The 20,005-nt window shown below is 36.0% G+C and overlaps 1 protein-coding gene across 1 annotated transcript in view; it reads left to right on the top strand.

The window, feature by feature from the left end:
• Window positions 1-20,005, top strand: part of SAMTOR (S-adenosylmethionine sensor upstream of mTORC1) — a gene marked incomplete at its 3' end in the record, with an annotated part of 85,170 nt that overhangs the window by 31,682 nt on the left and 33,483 nt on the right. The gene's annotated exons all lie outside the window — the stretch shown is intronic.

Genomic DNA, 20,005 nt, shown 5'->3' with positions numbered 1-20,005 from the left:
ATAGAAGTAAGATCATACAGTATTTGTCTTTTCATGTCTGACTTACTTAGTGCAGTGACCTCAAGGTCCATCCATATTGTTGCAAATGGCAGGATTTCCCATTTTTTATGGCTAAATAATATTTCATTGTGTATGTATTATAATCCAATTAATTATTAATAGTATTAAAATTATTTATATACCTTAGTACCAGAATAAATTTGTGGAATCAAGTAATATTGTATTACTCTCTTGAAAATGTTAAGCTCAAATAATTCTAGAAACATTTCTAATAGACACTGCAGGCTAACCATGGAAATAAAATTAAATTAACCTCTTAAAACATTTCCAAACCTGTAGATATCAACATAACATTACCTTTGGTTACTTTGATTTTATACCATGTTGAAATATTATCTAGTTAGGTATAAGCAGTTTCATTCAAAAATTAATGTACCTTTGATTAGTTCTGTAGGAAAAGATCTTTACCTTTATTCAAAGGTTACTACAAAGCTTACAAAGCATAATGAGTTACTAAACATCTTATAACTCAGGTGTTACGAACATTCTTAAATATTTTAAAAATATTGACCAGCATAAGAAATTATATAGTTAACAGTGCTATCAAAAACAGGTACATATGGAAAACATGAACCCTAGAATTTCTATATCGTTCTTTCTTATAGTCTCTGTTTCATTGTTGAGATTACCTTGTTTATTAAGTCATTGTCATATTTTCCTTTTACTCTTTTGAACGTGGTTTCTTTGAATTCTTTGAACATTTTTATAATAGCTGATTTGAGGTCTTTGCTAAATACAACATTTGGGCTCACTCAGAATCTATTTACTGCTCTTTTTCTTGAATATGGACTACACTTTCCTGTTTTTCTCTGCACGTCTCATAATTTTTTGTTGAAAACTGTCCAATATATTTTGAAGTTATAGAAACTCTTGTTTTGGATTTTTCCCCAAGGAGGGTGGTGGTGGTGGTGATGGTTTTTAGTAATCTCCCTGCACTTAATCTATGGGGTCTGTTTCCCTGGTAGTTCGTACATTACTATTATTTTTATTTTTTTAGGCTGGTTTCCTATGGTTTGTACCTGTGTCTGCACAGATTAGGGGTCAATGATAGGTCAGAGGTTGTGCTCAAACACCTCTCCAGCCTGTAAGGCTCCCACCCTCTGCCAGTGAATCTGTGTTGATTTGGGAGTACATTTAAAATTCAGGCAGTTTCCAAGTCTGCCTCACTTTTTGCTTTTTATCAGGCCCTCGTGGGTCTCCGTGCATGTTCATTTAGCCTCCCAATCAGCCAAGGCTATGTGGAAAGCTTATCTAGCCCTTCTGTGCCTCTCTCATTTCCAGGATATTTCTGGAATTTCTAAATTTCTGACCAGTCTTCCAGTCTACAGCTCTGGCCAACCAAAACTGCAGCCTGAAGCTAGCATAGCTGCTGACTTGCCCTGTTTGTTTCTTACCATGTTTGTTACTTTTACTGACATTGTTCTGTGGGTTTTTCACCCTCTGCTCCAAATCCTGTTAACCCCTTCCAGCAGGGAAGTTGCTGTTTCTCACAGCCAGCCCTGTCCTCAAAGAACTTGCATACCAACTGAGCAAAGAGTGGGGATGATGAGAGTGGCTTCAGGCAAAGACACCACAGATCCCCACTGTTGTTAGCTAAGATTTAGCTGGTTTTCATGAATGAACACTTTGCAACGTGTTTGCCTGGGTTTGAGCCCTGAAATGGTTGTGTTTGATGATTGTGTTCTTTGTTATAGTTGTTTACTGAGGAGTGGATTTGCCAGCCTCTCCCCTGCTGAAATTTTAGTTTAGAAATTTTAGAAATTTAGAAATTTTAGTCTCTGATTTAATTTTAAAGGAGAAAAAGTAGTTTTAAGTATTTAAAGGAAATATGATTGTTATAGGTCAGGACTTACTTTGTATTGAAATTAAGCATTGAAACATCTTAGCCTAGGATGGCTAGGTTCAGATTTTCTTCATTCTAGAAACTACTTTGTATAGCATCTGGCCCCAATATGTGTATGTAGACTTATCCCTCCCGCTCCTCCTACCATTATTGCAGCCCGTATTCTAGTCTTATGGAACTGTTTAAATTCCCCTAGTGGCGTATGCATGTTCTCACTTTCTGGCATTTGCAAGTACAATATATCCTCTTTCTGATCAACTGTTGCTGTATTATATTACGCTATATTTGAAGCATCTTCCCTTCCAGAACTTAACTTGAACTTCTCAAAAGAATTGGTACTCTGGTACCAATATCAAACTTTTAATATCTCTATTACAGTACTTATCACGTTGTATTAAAATCACTATTGTATATTTTCCTGACTGCAAATGAAATAAGATAACAGTATGAAAAATTTGCATGTAGAGAAGATTATAGGCGTAGAAAAATTATTACTCAATCCTGGTTACATTTAGGTATATTTCTTTCCAGTCTTTTTAATAGGCACTGTTTTCTTACACAATAGAGACCGTGCAATATAAAAAATTTTGTGTAAACTGCTCTTCCTGTGCTATTAAAACATTCATTCTACATTATATTTTATCATAAATATCTACCACTTTATGTGTCTAAATATAAAGTGATACTCATACAAAATAATAATCAATTTTTCCAAAGAGAATTTCTCACTCTCTTACACATACACACTTCTAGAGAGGTAGATGAAACAGTCAAAGGTCAGATGTTTACTCTCTTTATTTATAGACATTATTATGTAGGAAGATATGTATTTGTTACTATCTAAATCTGTTTGACTTCCGACTTTGGATAGCAAGTGTAGCTAGCAAGGGTTATCTTTTTCCCGGTCTCACCACAAAATCAAGTCATTTTGATTTCCGGGTTCAGATAGTGAGGGCTCACATAGCAAAAATACCTTGGGTTTTTTTAACTTACATTTTATGAAAAGCAAAACTTTATTACTACTAGAGTCACTTTTTTTTTCTTCTAACTTTATTGAGATGTAATTGACATATAACGTTGTGTAAGTTTAAGGTTACGACATAATGATTTTATACATGCATATCTTACTCATTACAACAATAAGGTTAGTTAATACAGCAATTACTTCACATAGTTACAATTTTGTGTGTGTTTCTGAGGAGAGAACTTTTTAAATCTCTTAGACAACATTCAAATATACAATACAGTATTGTTAACTATATTCACATACAGAACATTACCTTACATTACATCCCCAGAAACTGATTCATCTTATAACTGGAAATTTGTACCCTTTGGCCACCTTTACCATTTTCTCCCCCTCCACCTCATGCCCCTGACAATCTGCTCTCTGTTTCTATGAGTTTGGTTTTTATAGATTCCACATTTAAGTGGGATCATAAGTGTCTTTCTCTGTCTAACTTATTTCACTAAGCATAATGCCCTCAAGTTTCATCCACGTTGTTGCATATGGCAGAATTTCCTTCTTTTATGGCTGAATAACATTCCATTGTGTGTGTGTGTATCACATTTTCTTTTTTTTTTTTTTTAACATCTTTATTGGAGTATAATTGCTTTACAATGGTGTGTTAGTTTCTGCTTTAGAACAAAGTGAATCAGTTATACATATACATATGTTCCCATATCTCTTCCCTTTTGCGTCTCCCTCCCTCCCACCCTCCCTATCGCACCCCTCTAGGTGGTCACAAAGCACCCAGCTGATCTCCCTGTGCTATACGGCTGCTTCCCACTATCTATCTACCTTACGTTTGGTAGTGTATATATGTCCATGCCACTCTCTCACTTTGTCACAGCTTACCCTTCCCCCTCCCCATATCCTCAAGTCCATTCTCTAGTAGGTCTGTGTCTTTATTCCCCTCTTGCCCCTAGGTTCTTCATGACCTTTTTTCTTAGGTTTCATATATATGTGTTAGCATACAGTATTTCTTTTTCTCTTTCTGACTTACTTCACTCTGTATGACAGACTCTAGGTCCATCCACCTCACTACAAACAACTCAATTTCGTTTCTTTTTATGGCTGAGTAATATTCCATTGTATATATGTGCCACATCTTCTTTATCCATTAATCTGTCGATGGACACTTAGGTTGCTTCCATGTCCTGGCTATTGTAAATAGAGCTGCAGTGAACATTGTGGTACATGACTCTTCTTGAATTATGGTTTTCTCAGGGTATATGCCCAGTAGTGGGATTGCTGGGTCATATGGTAGGTTCTATTTTTAGTTTTTTAAGGAACCTCCATACTGTTCTCCATAGTGGCTGTATCAATTTACATTCCCACAACAGTGAAAGAGGGTTCCCTTTTCTCCACACCCTCTCCAGCATTTATTATTTCTAGATTTTTTGTTGATGGCCATTCTGACTGGTGTGAGATGATATCTCATTGTAGTTTTGATTTGCATTTCTCTAATGATTAATGATGTTGAGCATTCTTTCATGTGTTTGTTGGCAATCTGTATATCTTCTTTGGAGAAATGTCTATTTAGGTCTTCTGCCCATTTTTGGATTGTGTTGTTTGTTTTTTTGATATTGAGCTGCATGAGCTGCTTATAAATTTTGGAGATTAATCCTTTGTTAGTTGCTTCATTTGCAAATATTTTCTCCCATTCTGAGGGTTGTCTTTGCATCTTGTTTATGGTTTCCTTTGCTATGCAAAAGCATTGAAGTTTCATTAGGTCCCATTTGTTTATTTTTGTTTTTATTTCCATTTCTCTAGGAGGTGGGTCAAAAAGAATCTTGCTGTGATTGATGTCATAGAGTGTTCTTCCTGTGTTTTCCTCTAAGAGTTTGATAGTGTCTGGCCTTACATTTAGGTCTTTAATCCATTTTGACTTTATTTTTGTGCATGGTGTTAGGGAGTGTTCTAATTTCATACTTTTACATGTACCTGTCCAGTTTTCCCAGCGCCACTTATTGAAGAGGCTGTCTTTTCTCCACTGTATATTCTTGCCTCCTTTATCAAAGATAAGGTGACCATACATGAATGGGTTTTTCTCTGGGCTTTCTATCCTGTTCCATTGATCTATATTTCTGTTTTTGTGCCAATACCATACTGTCTTGATGACTGTAGCTTTGTAGTATAGTGTGAAGTCAGGGAACCTGATTTCTCCAGCTCCATTTTTCTTTCTAAAGATTGCTTTGGCTATTTGGGGTCTTTTGTGTTTCCACACAAATGGTGAAATTTTGTATTCTAGTTCTGTGAAAAATGCCAGTGGTAGTTTGATAGGGATTGCATTGAATCTGTAGATGGCTTTGGGTAGTAGAGTCATTTTCACAATGTTGATTCTTCCAATCCAAGAACATGGTATATTTCTCCATCTATTTGTATCATCTTTAATTTCTTTAATCAGTGTCTGATAATTTTCTGCATACAGGTCTTTTGTCTCCTTAGGTAGGTTTATTCCTAGATATTTTATTCTTTTGTTGCAATGGTAAATGGGAGTGTTTTCTTAATTTCACTTTCAGATTTTTCATCATTACTGTATAGGAATGCCAGAGATTTCTGTGCATTAATTTTGTATCCTGCTACTTTACGAAATTCATTGATTAGCTCTAGTAGTTTTCTGGTAGCATCTTTAGGATTCTCTGTGTATCGTATCATGTCTTCTGCAAACAGTGACAGCTTTACTTCTTCTTTTCCAATTTGGATTCCTTTTATTTCTTTTTCTTCTCTGACTGCTGTGGTTAAAACTTCCAAAACTATGTTGAATAATTGTGGTGAGAGTGGGCAATCTTGTCTTGTTCCTGATTTTAGTGGAAATGGTTTCAGTTTTCCACCATTGAGGATGATGTTGGCTGTGGGTTTGTCATATATGGCCTTTATCATGTTGAGGAAAGTTCCCTCTATGTCTACTTTCTGCAGGGTTTTTATCATAAATGGGTGTTGAATTTTGTTGAAAGCTTTCTCTGCATCTATTGAGATGATTATATGGTTTTTCTCCTTCAATTTGTTAATATGGTGTATCACATTGATTGATTTGCATATATTGAAGAATCCTTGCATTCCTGGGATAAACCCCACTTGATCATGGTGTATGATCCTTTTAATGTGCTGTTGGATTCTGTTTGCTAATACTTTGTTGAGGATTTTTGCATCTATGTTCATCAGTGATATTAGCCTGTAGTTTTCTTTTTCTGTGACATCTTTGGCTGGTTTTGGTACCAGGGTGATGGTAGCCTCGTAGAATGAGTTTGGGAGTGTTCCTCCCTCTGCTATATTTTGGAAGAGTTTGAGAAGGATAGGTGTTAGCTCTTCTCTAAATGTTTGAAAGAATTCGCCTGTGAAGCCATCTGGTCCTGGGCTTTTGATTGTTGGAAGATTTTTAATCACAGTTCAATTTCAGTGCTTGAGATTGGCCTCTTCATATTTTCTGTTTCTTCCTGGTTCAGTCTCAGCAGGTTGTACATTTCTAATAATTTGTCCATTTCTTCCAGGTTGTCCATTTTATTGGCATAGAGTTGCTTGTAGTAATCTCTCATGATCCTTTGTATTTCTGCAGTGTCAGTTGTTACTTCTCCTTTTTCATTTCTAATTCTATTGATTTGAGCCTCCTCCCTTTTTTTCTTGATGAGTCTGAGTAATGGTTTATCAATTTTGTTTATCTTCTCAAAGAACCAGCTTTTAGTTTTATTGATCTTTGCTATTGTTTCCTTCATTTCTTTTTCATTTATTTCTGATCTGACAGTTATAATTTTTTTCCTTCTGCTAACTTTGGGGTTTTTTTGTTCTTCTTTCTCTAATTGCTTTAGGTGGAAGTTTAAGTTGTTTGTTGGGATGTTTCCTGTTTCTTAAGGTAGGATTGTATTGCTATAAACTTCCCTCTTAGAACTACTTTTGCTGCATCCCATAGGTTTTGGGTCGTCGTGTCTCCATTGTCATCTGTTTCTAGGTATTTTTTGATTTCCTCTTTGATTTCTTCAGTGATCACTTGGCTATTAAGTAGTATATTGTTTAGCCTCCATGTGTTTGTATTTCTTACAGATCTTTTCCTGTAATTGATATCTAGTCTCATAAAGTTTTGGTCGGAAAAGATGCTTGATACAATTTCAATTTTCTTAAATTTACCAAGGCTTGATTTGTGACCCAAGATACGATCTATCTTGGAGAATGTTCCATGAGCACTTGAGAAGAATGTGTATTCTGTTGTTTTTGGATGGAATGTCCTATAAATATCAATTAAGTCCATCTTGTTTAATGTATCAGTTAAAGCTTGTGTTTCCTTATTTATTTTCATTTTGGATGATCTGTCCATTGGTGAAAGAGGGGTGTTAAAGTCCCCTACTATAATTATGTTACTGTCGATTTCCCCTTTTATGGCTGTTAGTATTTGCCTTATGTATTGAGGTGCTCCTATGTTGGGTGCATAAATGTTTACAATTGTTATATCTTCTTCTTGGATCAATCCCTTGATCATTATGTAGTGTCCTTCTTTGTCTCTTTTAATAATCTTTATTTTAAAGTCTGTTTTGTCTGATATGAGAATTGCTACTCCAGCTTTCTTTTGATTTCCATTTGCATGGAGTATCTTTTTCCATCCCCTCACTTTCAGTCTGTGTGGGTCTCTTGTAGACAGCATATCTGTGGGTCTTGTTTTTGTATCCATTCAGCGAGTCTTTGTCTTTTGGTGGGAGCATTTAATACATTTACATTTAAGGTAATTATCGATATGTATGTTCCTATTCCCATTTTCTTAATTGTTTTGGTTTGTTATTGTAGGTCTTTTCCTTCTCTTGTGTTTCCTGCTTAGAGAAGTTCTTTTAGCATTTGTTGTAAAGCTGGTTTGTTGGTGCTGAATTCTCTTAGCTTTTGCTTGTCTGTAGAGATTTTAATTTCTCTGTCAAATCTGAATGAGATCGTTGCTGGGTAGAGAGAGTAATCTTGGTTGTAGGTTTTTCTCCTTCATCACTTTAAATATGTCCTGCCACTCCCTTCTGGCTTGCAGAGTTTCTGCTGAAAGATCAGCTGTTAACCTTATGGGGATTCCCTTGTGTGTTATTTGTTGTTTTTCCCTTGCTGCTTTTAATATGTTTTTTTTGTACTTAGTTTTTGATAGTTTGGTTAATATGTGTCTTGGGGTGTTTCTCCTTGGATTTTTCCTATAGGTCCCAGAGTCCTGGGACTCTCTATGCTTCCTGGACTTGATTAACTATTTCCTTTCCTATATTAGGGAAGTTTTCAACTATAATCTCTTCAAATATTTCCTCAGTCCCTTTCTTTTTCTTTTCTTCTTCTGGGACCCCTATAATGTTGGTGCATTTAATGTTGTCCAAGAGGTCTCTGAGACTGTCCTCAGTTCTTTTCATTCTTTTTTCTTTATTCTGCTCTGCAGTAGTTATTTCCACTATTTCATCTTCTAGGTCACTTATCCGTTCTTCAGCCTCAGTTATTCTGCTATTGATCCCTTCTAGAAAATTTTTAATTTCATTTATTGTGTTGTTCATCATTGTTTGTTTGCTCTTTAGTTCTTCTAGGTCCTTGTTAAATGTTTCTTGTATTTTCTCTATTCTATTTTCAAGATTTTGGATCATCTTTACTATCATTATTCTGAATTCTTTTTCAGGTAGACTGCCTATTTCCTCTTTAGAGTCACTTTTTAAAGTCATCTATAGCTCAGAATTGAGATGTGACACTTTTTGAATCTGTATATAATGTGATTGCTGGAAATTTTATCCCAAGCCCCAATTACTATCATTCCTTCTAATACTAAGATAGCTGTGTCCCGACCCTCCTTCATGTTGTACCTATATACTTGTAAATGATACAAAATAAGTACTTTGCTTCCTTTTAAAAAGTATTATTTTTTCAAAACATTTACCAAATAGGCTGTATTCTGGGCCATAAAACACACCTTAACAAATTTAGAATGATTTGAGTTATATAAAGTATTCTCTCAGACCACAATAGAATTAAAATATAAATCAATAACAAAAAGAACTGGAAAATCCCAAAATATTTATAAATTATCTAATTAGCACATGGGTCAAACAAGAAGTCTCAGGAGAAATTTTAAAATACTTTGCACTAATTGCACTAAATGAAAATGCATCTTATCAAAATTGAAGAGATGTAGTGAAAGCATGCTTAGAGGGAAATTTTTAACATTGAATGCATATATTAGAAAAGAAGAAAAATGTAAAATCAGTAATGTAAACTTCTACCTTAGGAAACTAGAAAAACAAGAGCAAGTTAGATCCAAAATAAGCAGAGAAAAAGAAATAATAAAACTTAGAGCAGAAATTAACAAAATTGAAAACAGGAAAGCCATAGAGAAAATCAGTGAAACTGAAAGCTGTTTCTTTGAAGGTCAATAAAATTGATAAACCTCTGGTCAAGCTAACCAAAAAAAAAAGATAAATTACTAATATTAGAAATGAAAGAAGGGCCATCACTGCTGATCCCATTGACAATAAAAGGATAATATAGGCATATTATGAATAATTCTGCCCACAAATTCAATAACTTAGATGAAATTTCTTGAAAGACACAATCTACCAAAACTCACACAAAGAGAAATAGATCATCTGAATAGGTTTTTATTAATTAAAGAAGTTAAAACAATAATGAATAGTCTTCCAAAACAGAAAGCATCAGGCCTAGTTGGTTGCACTGGTGATATCTACCATTTAAGGAAAAAAAGACCAATTCTCTACAATCTGTTCCACAATATAGAATTAGAGGGAACACTTCTGAATTCATTCTGTGAGGCCAGCAGAATGTAATTTAAGATGTTAAACCAGTCTTCCCATTTCCCAATCTAAAGTAAAAAAGAAAAATTTTAAATAAAAGAAAATCATATGAAATCAGAAAAATAAAATTCATTCTGTGATGTTCTAGTACTTGCCATGGTAGAAACATGGCATACATGCTTTCGTAATACTTTCCAATATCCATGATAAATGTAGGTAGTTGGTCATTGGATCTTTCCTACGGAGCCTGGACTTGGCCTCAGAATCCCTTTTACACAGCACTCTAAGAAGCTGTTTCCAATTAATCAGTCAATATAAGAAACTCATCTGCCATTTATTTCCATTACTGTTGTTACAAATAGAACACACAGTTTTGACTCTAAGTTTCTTAGCATCTAAGCCAAGGATTCGAATAGGATCATTTTTTTATTTCTTTTTTTTTTAAGGATTGTCTGTTCATGTCATTTGCTCACTTAAGTTTTATGATCTTAAGTCTGTCAATTTGTATGAGCTCTTTAGTACTCAGGATATTACTGGACATTTATAGTGATTTGAGTGGGGGCCTAACACATGCTTCATGGATAAAAGAACAGACAGACGGATGGATGGATGGAAGGAAATGAAAGAAGGAAAGACATATTTAGGACAGTAGAATCAGGTTTTTCTAATCATCTACTTGAGATTTAGTTAATTGGTAGAGAAAGGGGAAAGGAAGAGGTGGCACTGAGCAAAAGGAAAGACTATTTATTAGATGGTCACTGCCAATCCAAGAGTCTTAGGGACCTTACCTGAATACTGCCTTAGGATGTAAGATATTGGACATATTCTTTTTTTTTAATTAATTAATTTATTTTTGCTGTGTTGGGTCTTCGTTTCTGTATGAGGGCTTCCCCTAGTTGTGGCAAGCGGGGACCACTCTTCATCGTGGTGCGCGGGCCTCTCACTGTCGCAGCCTCTCTTGTTGTGGAGCACAAGCTCCAGACGCGCAGGCTCAGTAGTTGCGGCTCACGGGCCTATTCGCTCCGCGGCATGTGGGATCTTCCCAGACCAGGGCTCGAACCTGCATCCCCTGCATTGGCAGGCAGACTCTCAACCACTGCACCACCAGGGAAGCCCCTGGACATATTCTTAAAAGGCTTGTGACAGAAAGAGAATACAATACATGATGATAGGTAATATCTAATAAAGAGGACCTCATTCGACATATTAATGCTGGTTTTGAGAGTTTGGTTTATAATAATTAAATAGTGGTTTTGAATACCGTTTTAATGTTCTCTTTTTTCAAAGTTTTAGTTAGCAGTTGATTTTTATTCAGTTTTTAGCATTCTTTGTATTTTCTTTGGCTTTTAACGTTGAAGGTTATCCTAGTAAGTAAAAGATATTACAGTAGTAAAGGAGGAAGTTAAATGTCTTTTGAACATAATGCAGTATATAAATGAAAAATTTGTTTCAGTAGTGCTTTTCAGGTGTTTTGCTTTGAGTTTGAAATGCATTACATATTAATCAAAGCATATATACAAGTATAAATTTGAACCTGAGAGTAAAATTCTTCATTTATTTCACTGAAACACTAAATGGATAAAATTGTGATTACAGGTATCAAATATGGAGTTTTAGAAATATTAAGATATTAAGTCCCACTTCCCTGGTGGCGCAGTGGTTAAGAATCTGCCTGCCAGTGCAGGGGACATGGGTTCGAGCCCTGGTCTGGGAAGATCCCACATGCCGCAGAGCAACTAAGCCTGTGCGCCACAACTACTGGGCCTACGCTCTAGAGCCCGCAAGCCACAACTACTGAAGCCCGTGTGCCACAACTACTGAAGCCTGTGCACCTAGAGCCCGTGCTCTGCAACAAGAGAAGCCACTGCAATGAGAAGCCCATGCACCGCAACTAAAGTAGCCCCCACTCGCTGCAACTAGAGAAGAGCCTGCGTACAGCAATGAAGACCCAACACAGACATACATACATACATACATACATACATAACTAAATAAATAAAATTTAAAAAAAATAGACAGACTTGGTGGCTGATGCCTTTTGTTAAAAAAAAAGAAGATATTAAGTCCCATTTAAAGCCATGTATAATATTTTAAAACTATTTCTACAGAAACAATGTGTATTAATTACCAATTCAAAATGTAAAGTTTTCCTCCATAGGTTTTCTTCATTTAAAATATATATATATTGGAGATTATGAATAAGCTGAATGCTAATAATCCGTGCTTATCAGTTGCTCCTTTTTAAAACGTTAGATAGTTCCTTTCCCAATTTTAACACTGGCTTAGAGAATAACCTTGGGAAAATATCTAACATTCCTGAGTTACCCTTTATTTATAAAAATAAAATAATGCTGTATAGTCTTCTAACTGTTAAAAAAAAAATAGGAAGAACTATGTATAAAAACCCCAAAGATCAGAGCTTTCAGATAATGACCCAAAGTACTAGATGTTGAGAATGAAAGTAATGATGCTTATATAGGTTCAAAGCATCATTTGGGTAACAATAGCACAATGGGCAAATCATCATAAGAAGAATACCATGATCCAGACCTCTATAATCTGACTGTATATATAAAGGAAAATGATGACCAAAAAATATTTTCTACGAAAAATTCAGTTTGGAGGCATTCTTTTTTTTTTTTTAATTTATTTATTTTTGGCTGTGTTGGGTCTTCATTGCTGCACAGCGGCTTTGTCTAGTCGCGGTGAGTGGGGGCTAATTTTAGTTGCAGTGCACAGGCTTCTCATTGTGGTGGCTTCTCTTGTTGCAGAGCATGGGCTCTAGGCATGTGGGCTCAGTAGTTGTGGCTTGCGGGCTCTAGAGCGCAGGCTCAGTAGTTGTGGCTCATGGGCTTAGTTGCTCCATGGCATGCGGGATCTTCCTGGACTGGGGCTGAACCCGTGTCCCCTGCATTGGCAGGTGTATTCTTTTTTTTTTTTTTTTTTTTTTTTTTTGCGGTACGCGGGCCTCTCACTGTTGTGGCCTCTCCCCGCTGTGGAGCACAGGCTCCGGACGCGCAGGCTCAACGGCCATGGCTCACGGGCCCAGCCACTCCGCGGCATGTGGGATCTTCCCAGACCGGGGCACGAACCCGTGTCCTCTGCATCGGCAGGCGGACTCTCAACCACTGCGCCACCAGGGAAGTCCCTGTTTGGAGGAATTCTTAAAGTAAATGTGCTTCCTTAGCAAGATTTAAAGCATACCCCCAAAATTCTGTTAACTTCAGTTTATAAGATTTTTAATATAGTTCTGTATATTATGTCCTCAACAGATAGTAAATTAAAGATTTACTATCTAAAACAAGTTGTTTATTATTTTGGTAACTGGAATTGAATCTAATTTGATCTAATAAAAAATATAAAGATAATTAGACTTACATGGAATTATATAAATATAATTTAGGAAATAGAGTCTTTGGTGTTTTAGCTAACAGATTACCATTTTCTAGTGAGTTACCTAAAGCCTAATAAAACTCATCCTGAAACAAATATCGATGAATGTTATTCATTTTATGGGGGTGGCAGAGGCATGTGCTATTACCTATTTTATGAGTCTTAATGGTAATTTAGTGGTTATTAACAATCAACTTACGTATTCTTCTCCTTATGACTGCAGTGTTATCTTTAAAAAATAAATGTCTTCATCTTAATACATGTGCTGTAAGGACACGTCCTTTTATCAGTCCATTTCTTGTTATTTCTTAATAGCAGTACATCCCCTTTCTTTGCCTCTTAAATGCTGGTCCTGTGCTTCTACTCTTCATTTTCATATCCTCTCATGGCAGCTTAATTTACTTCCATAGTTTTGGTTACCACGTATATGCCCATGATACCAAGTCTGTATTTCCAGTTCAGAGCTCTGATCTGAGCTTCATATATCTAGGTGCCTACTAAACTCTGTTTGCGTTTGTGCCTGTGAGATACCCTTGTATCATGAGCAAGCTAATATTCTCCCCTTTCCTACTCTCTGAATCACCCAAATTTTTTCCTCTTCCAATGTTCCCTGTTTCATTAAATACATCTGTATGCCCAAGCTAGAAACTTAAAGATTTTATCTTGACTCCTTCCCTATCTCACTTCCCACATCCATTTAATCACCAAACCCTATTATCATTTCTAAGTTCTCAATATCACTTCAGTCAGTCTACATCTCTCTGTCCTCTTCTCCCACCAGGGCAATTACAATAGACTTCTATTTCCAGTCTTATTGCAATTCATTCTCCACAGTTCAACCTGAGAATTTTTTTCTGAAACATAAACCTGATAATGCCAGCTCTCTTACCTAAAACTGTTCAGGGATTTTCTTTTGCTCTTCAGATAAAATGCAGGCTCCTTAACATAACATAGAAAATCCTTCATTATTGACCTAGGCATCCCTCATTTCCTCAGTACCTTTTCTTTTTAACTATATGACTTAATAATACTGATCTTTCTTTTATTCATGTAGAACTCCAGCTTCGGCCTGGTGTTTTTCCCTCTGCCCAGAACATCCTCTCACAACCTGTCATTCAACCCCTTCACCTGGATAATTTCCTGTTAATCCTTACATATAGTCTTAAACATTCAACACTCTGAGGAGGAACTTCCTTTACTTCTAGATTTGGTATCATCAACAAGGCTACAGAATCCTCTAACATAGCAGATTTCAAAGTGTGATCCATGGATATCTAGGAGTCTCCGAGGCCCTTTTGGGGAGGTCTGTGAGTTCAAAGTATTTCCATGTTAATATTAAAATATTATTTGCCTTTTTTTACCATGTTGCTATTTGTACTGATAGTTCAGAAGCAATGGTGGATAAAATTGCTGACATCTTAGCACAAATCAAGGCAGTGAAACCAAATTATATTAATAGTTGTATTCTTTGCCATGCACCCACAATTTAAAAAAAAAAGTCCAGTTTCAACTTGATTATTGGTGATGAAGCAATAAAAATTATAAATTGTACTAAACTTAACTATTGAGTAATTGTCTTTTTAATATGTCATGTGATGAAATGGGAAATACACAAAATGCACACTAAAGCATGATGGCATGATTATCCAGCTATTATCTGTTTAGCTAGACAACAGAGATCTGCAAAAAAAACTGTAAAACAGTGTCACTTTTCTCATTAATTTTTTGTTTTGGAAAATATAATTTTTTCCAAAAATGCTATTTATAAAGTTAGCCTGTGATGATTTTATTATTGCCATTTTTATGAATAAATTTTGAAAAATTTACTCAGCTATAATTTTTATACAGTAAATATCAATTGATATAACCCACATAAACAAAAGTTCTTTGATGTCTTCAGTAACTTTTAAGAGTAGAAAGTTATTCTGAAACCAAAAAGTTTGAAAACCCCTGCTCTAACTCACTGTATTTTGCTTATTCTGTCTATGGTTTGTCTTTCCTCTTAGACCACATTGTAAACCCTGTGAAGATAAGGTCCATGTCTGCCTTGTGGGTAACTCAGCTCCTAGCATAGTGCCAATACATACAAGGTCCCCAATAGATACTTGTTAAATTACTGAATTCAACAGCATGTGTTTATTATTATCTTGCATATTGTTGAAATGTGAGTCTAGAGCTAGGAAAAAAAATTTTTTTAATCAGAAAGTAGATATAGAAGTATCATCTGCATTTGGGGATTATTTTGATTGTTGGAAGTACATGATATCATCTGGATATACAGAATATCACCTGAATCAGTCTGGAGAAAAATTGTAAAGTAGAAAGAGAGAAGGAAAGAGAGAAACCTTAATTATGGAACTTTAGGGAATGCTTATGTATAACAGGAATGAAAAGGAAGGTATAATGAATGTAAGAGTTAGGAGGACAATCATTAATTGGATACAGATTGAGAGGATGTTCTTCAGGGGGTTTATAGACTAATGATACTCTAAAGAGAAGCATGATAGCAAGTGAAAAGGTTAAGATAGGATAATGTCTTTAGGGAAATTCAGGAGTTCTCCCCAAGTGACTACAACACACATATTATTTTGTACTTGTAAGTCTATAGAGTAAATTTTTTTATTATCTTGAATCATCTAAATAAGAATTTAACTGGATTTATTTTTAATGCTAATACAACAGCATTAACTAAATTAGAGGATGGAGATATACAAGCAACTGGCTAAAGTCAAGGAACAGAAGATGTATGTATATGTATAGAATTGAGTGGGTTGAAGAGTAAATTGTGTTGTTTGTGCTGCAACTTTAAATCATCACCTCCTTCTTATCCCTAGGAGAATCACTTTCTTAATAAAAATCTCTTGTTTAGTACTTCTCCAAAAGAAATGCTTCACTTGAAAGCTTTGTTCTTATCCCCCCCTCATTTGTAGGTAAGTCTTTCTGGTCCGTAATTTTAAAAATCATTCATTACATTCAGAGAATAGATTTTCCATTAGTTAGTGCTACCTTTCCTAGTTAACTAGGATAACTTGGTTTTTTGGTATTGAACCTTAGAAAACATTCACTAATTTTATATGGATTGTTCGAGAGTGATGGTACTTATGTTTTCTTTGACATTTTTTTTCTTCAGTCACTTGCCTTTTGATAAATATAACTCAGTCTTTGTCACAGCATTTTGATATGAAAGTGTCAAAATATTGCCGTGATAACTGTCATGGTTAAGGATAGTACTCTACAGATTTTATAAAGCTCTTCTGAGATCTAGTACTTAGGCCTAGAGACAGGATCTATAGTTTGAGATCTATAGTGAAGAATAGAGTTAGTGTCTGGCTTTCTAAACCTTCAACCATAAAGCTTGTGGGAAAGCTGCTATTTAGAGGTAAAATGGGAACTGAAACTCTGTAAACAATAAACAGCCGCCTTCCTGGGTTTCAGCCCACTCCCTCCTGACCTCTTCTGTTTCCCCAGGCAGCAGCAAGTAGCTCATAGCTTTCCTTCCTTGATTCTCACCCGATAGCTTTCCTTTCTTGATTCTCGCCCGTTCTCCGTGCTTCACTTGGCCCATGGAGACTGCCTACCTGTGGATCTGCCAAAGTCAGAGCTGGAGTCTTTAGATTAGTCACAGTGTTGCACAGAATTCTGAAATGTTTCCCTGCACCAAATTTAATAACACATTGTTACTAAGTTTATTCTTACTATACTGATAATAGCCAAATTAGTGATACTGAGTAACTGTATATGGAGGAGTGAATAGACACTTCAGTTCCCAAATCATATATTATTTATGACTCTTTTTTGAAGTGGTGGTCCTCATGTAGTACTATATATTTATTACATTGTGTGTATTTCCCATTCTCACTCAGTTCAGCTCTACTTATAGAAAGCCATATGAAAATAATTCATGATGTTTTATTTATACAGCACTTACCTAAATTAGATTCCTGCTGTGTAAATTTAAGGACAGTAAGTTTGCCTTACCACTGTATCATCAGTACCTACAGAATACCTGGCATACAATAAGTACTCAGTATATATTTGAATAAATGAAAGAAAAATGGAAACAATTGAGTAATCTGATATAGAAAGTATGAGCATAATTGCTTTACTTCTGGAGAATATTTTAAAATTAAGAATGTGGCCTTAAGAACATGACCAGAGATGAAATGTGAATCTGAGGTGGAAGCCTTCTGTGAAATATGTAAGTTGTTAAAGAACCTTAGCCAGCTGGATGCTTCTCTACCTCAGTTTTCCAAACCAGTGGTTTTCAAAGAAACAATGTTACCTGTGTTAATTTTTATCTAAGCCAACAGTGATAGAGGTCACAGCCTAGAACTCAAACTATAAATTTGAGTGTAGAGTAGTAAGGTATTTCAGAATGACATTGTCTACCTCACTCAATCTCTAAGCCTTTAGGCAATGTTTATTTGCTTTAAGAACCGTTTTAGAGGAAAAGCCTATTCCTCCCAAGATCTCTGTACTGTTATGGATTAACTCTAGATTGAATACATATTCTCAAAGGTAGAAACAATTTTAAAAACCTGGAAAAGTCTTTGTGTTTGACAGAATTCACAGTAAATTAATCTAAGTAAAATAATCTACTCTATCATAAAATCACAAGAGAACTTGTGTCTGTGTCTAAAGGCCAGGTTTTCTTTAGGCTTTAATAGTAGTTGAGAACTTTAAAAAAGGGTTAGAAAATTCTAAAAGAATTAAGTTATTCACTTTAGTAACTGGCCCAAGGGGCATTATAATCTTCCTAACCATTATAATTTTCCAAACCATGTACTAATGTATAAAGCATCATGAGGACAGATGTTCAAACTCTGTTATTCTCTGCTATAATTTGGGGGCTTAACACAGTAACCTTGCACATAAAGGAACACAGTAAATCGGTGAATGAATGAATTCTGTTAGAAGGGACTATAAAATTAATTTTAACCAAAACCCCAAATAGTGCGAATCTCATGATTAAGTTAACTGTGACTTTAGAACAAAGATGACTTAATCGGGGTTAGAAACAGGGAAAATTAGTAGTACTCTGCTTCCTTTATTTTCTTTTTATCCCTAGAATATCTTTTCAGTTCTGTATACCATTGAGTATGGTGATGTTGGCCCAAAGTATTTAGAGTAGGATGGAGCCATAAATACAGCAGATTATGGGTGATCCCAAGGAGAAACAACAAAGGATTAAAATGTTAGAAGTAGACCAAGAAAAGGTTTTAAAAAAGGGGTGCAGGGCTTCCCTGGTGGTGCAGTGGTTGGGAGTCCGCCTGCCGATGCAGGGGACGCAGGTTCGTGCCCCGGTCTGGGAAGATCCCACGTGCCGCGGAGCGGCTGGGCCAGTGAGCCATGGCTGCTGAGCCTGTGCGTCCGGAGCCTGTGCTCCGCAATGGGAGAGGCCACAGCAGTGAGAGGCCCGTGTACTGCAAAAAAAAACCAAACAAAACGGGGTGCAGATGTTGGGGGTGTTGTGTGTGACACTTTATATCTTCAGAAAACATTGGTAATCTAATATCTCTACTATTTGGCTTCTTACCCTGGTTAATAAAAGACAGTATATCTAGTTTTAGCCGACTTATATTTAACCACCCTGAATAAAGATGAGATCAGTTCAAGTAATTGCCATGGAATTAGGCCTTCATACACAAAAATGAAAATGAAGAAGAGGAAATAAAGGAGAGAGTTTTTCAAAGCATAGTAGATTAGAAACCTTAAGAAAACAGAAGAGTCAGTTTACATAATAACAAAATGTGACAGAGAAAAGACCAACTATCTTAAAGAAAAGCAACAAATAATTCTAGAAACAGGCAAATTTTTTGGAGGGGCAGAGTTTTATATATCTATAAAAATGATTAATGGTCATGATGAATACCTCTGATGTCCAGAAAAGATAATGTTCAAGTCATTTTTAAGAAGACAGGTAAGACTATATTAACTCTTAAAAGATTTCCATTACATATAAAATATATTGTCACTCAAGCACTAGATCCTTGCCTTTAAAGAATCATGCCCTATCACAAAATGTTGAGTTGTTAAAAAATACTGAAGTGTAGGTTACCAACAAATTGTTTATTTCATAAATAACAGGTGAGAAAGTTGAAATAAACAGTATTTAAAAAATTTTTTTTTATTCTTAAAATTTATTTTATTTATTTATTTTTGGCTGCATTGAGTCTTCGTTGCTGTGCGTGGTCTTTCTCTAGTTGCAGTGAGCGGGGGCTACTCTTCGTTGTGAAACGTGGGCTTCTCATCACGGTGGCTTCTCTTGTTGCGGAGCACAGGCTCTAGGCCCGCAGGCTAGTAGTTGTGGCTTGCGGACTCTAGAGCGCAGGCTCAGTAGTTGTGGTGCACGGGCTTAGTTGCTCCGCTGCATGTGGGATCTTCCCAGACCAGGGCTCGAACCCATGTCCCCTGCATTGGCAGGTGGATTCTTAAGCACTGTGCCACCAGGGGAGCCCTAAACAGTGTTTTAAAATATCACTTAGGACAAGGTCATGAGTGAATATAAATCTGCATTTCAATTAACTTTATAATTTTGAATTTTTCCAATTTCTTGCCAGATCTGATTTAGTCTTTTTTTTTTGCTTGCTTCAGTCTAGCTAATAAATGTTTTTACTAGGAATCGAAGTGTCAGATCTGTTTTGTTTTGTTTGTAACTCCCTTGCGTTTCCATTTTTAGATTATCTTCAACATTTAAGCTTCTTTTTTTTTTTTTTTTTTTTTGCGGTACACGGGCCTCTCACTGTTGTGGCCTCTCCCGTTGCAGAGCACAGGCTCCAAACGCACAGGCTCAGCAGCCATGGCTCACAGGCCTAGCCGCTCCGCGGCATGTGGTATCTTCCTGGACCGGGGCACAAACCCGTGTCCCCTGCATCGGCAGGCGGACTCTCAACCACTGTGCCACCAGGGAAGCCCCAACCTTTAAGCTTCTTTGCCAGGAATCTTGATAAGCTACTCTTTCAT

Source organism: Hyperoodon ampullatus (genome assembly GCF_949752795.1).
Source record: "Hyperoodon ampullatus genome assembly, chromosome: 9".
NCBI classification, from domain to species: Eukaryota; Metazoa; Chordata; class Mammalia; order Artiodactyla; family Ziphiidae; genus Hyperoodon; species Hyperoodon ampullatus.
This window is presented reverse-complemented; position numbering and strand designations above follow the sequence as displayed.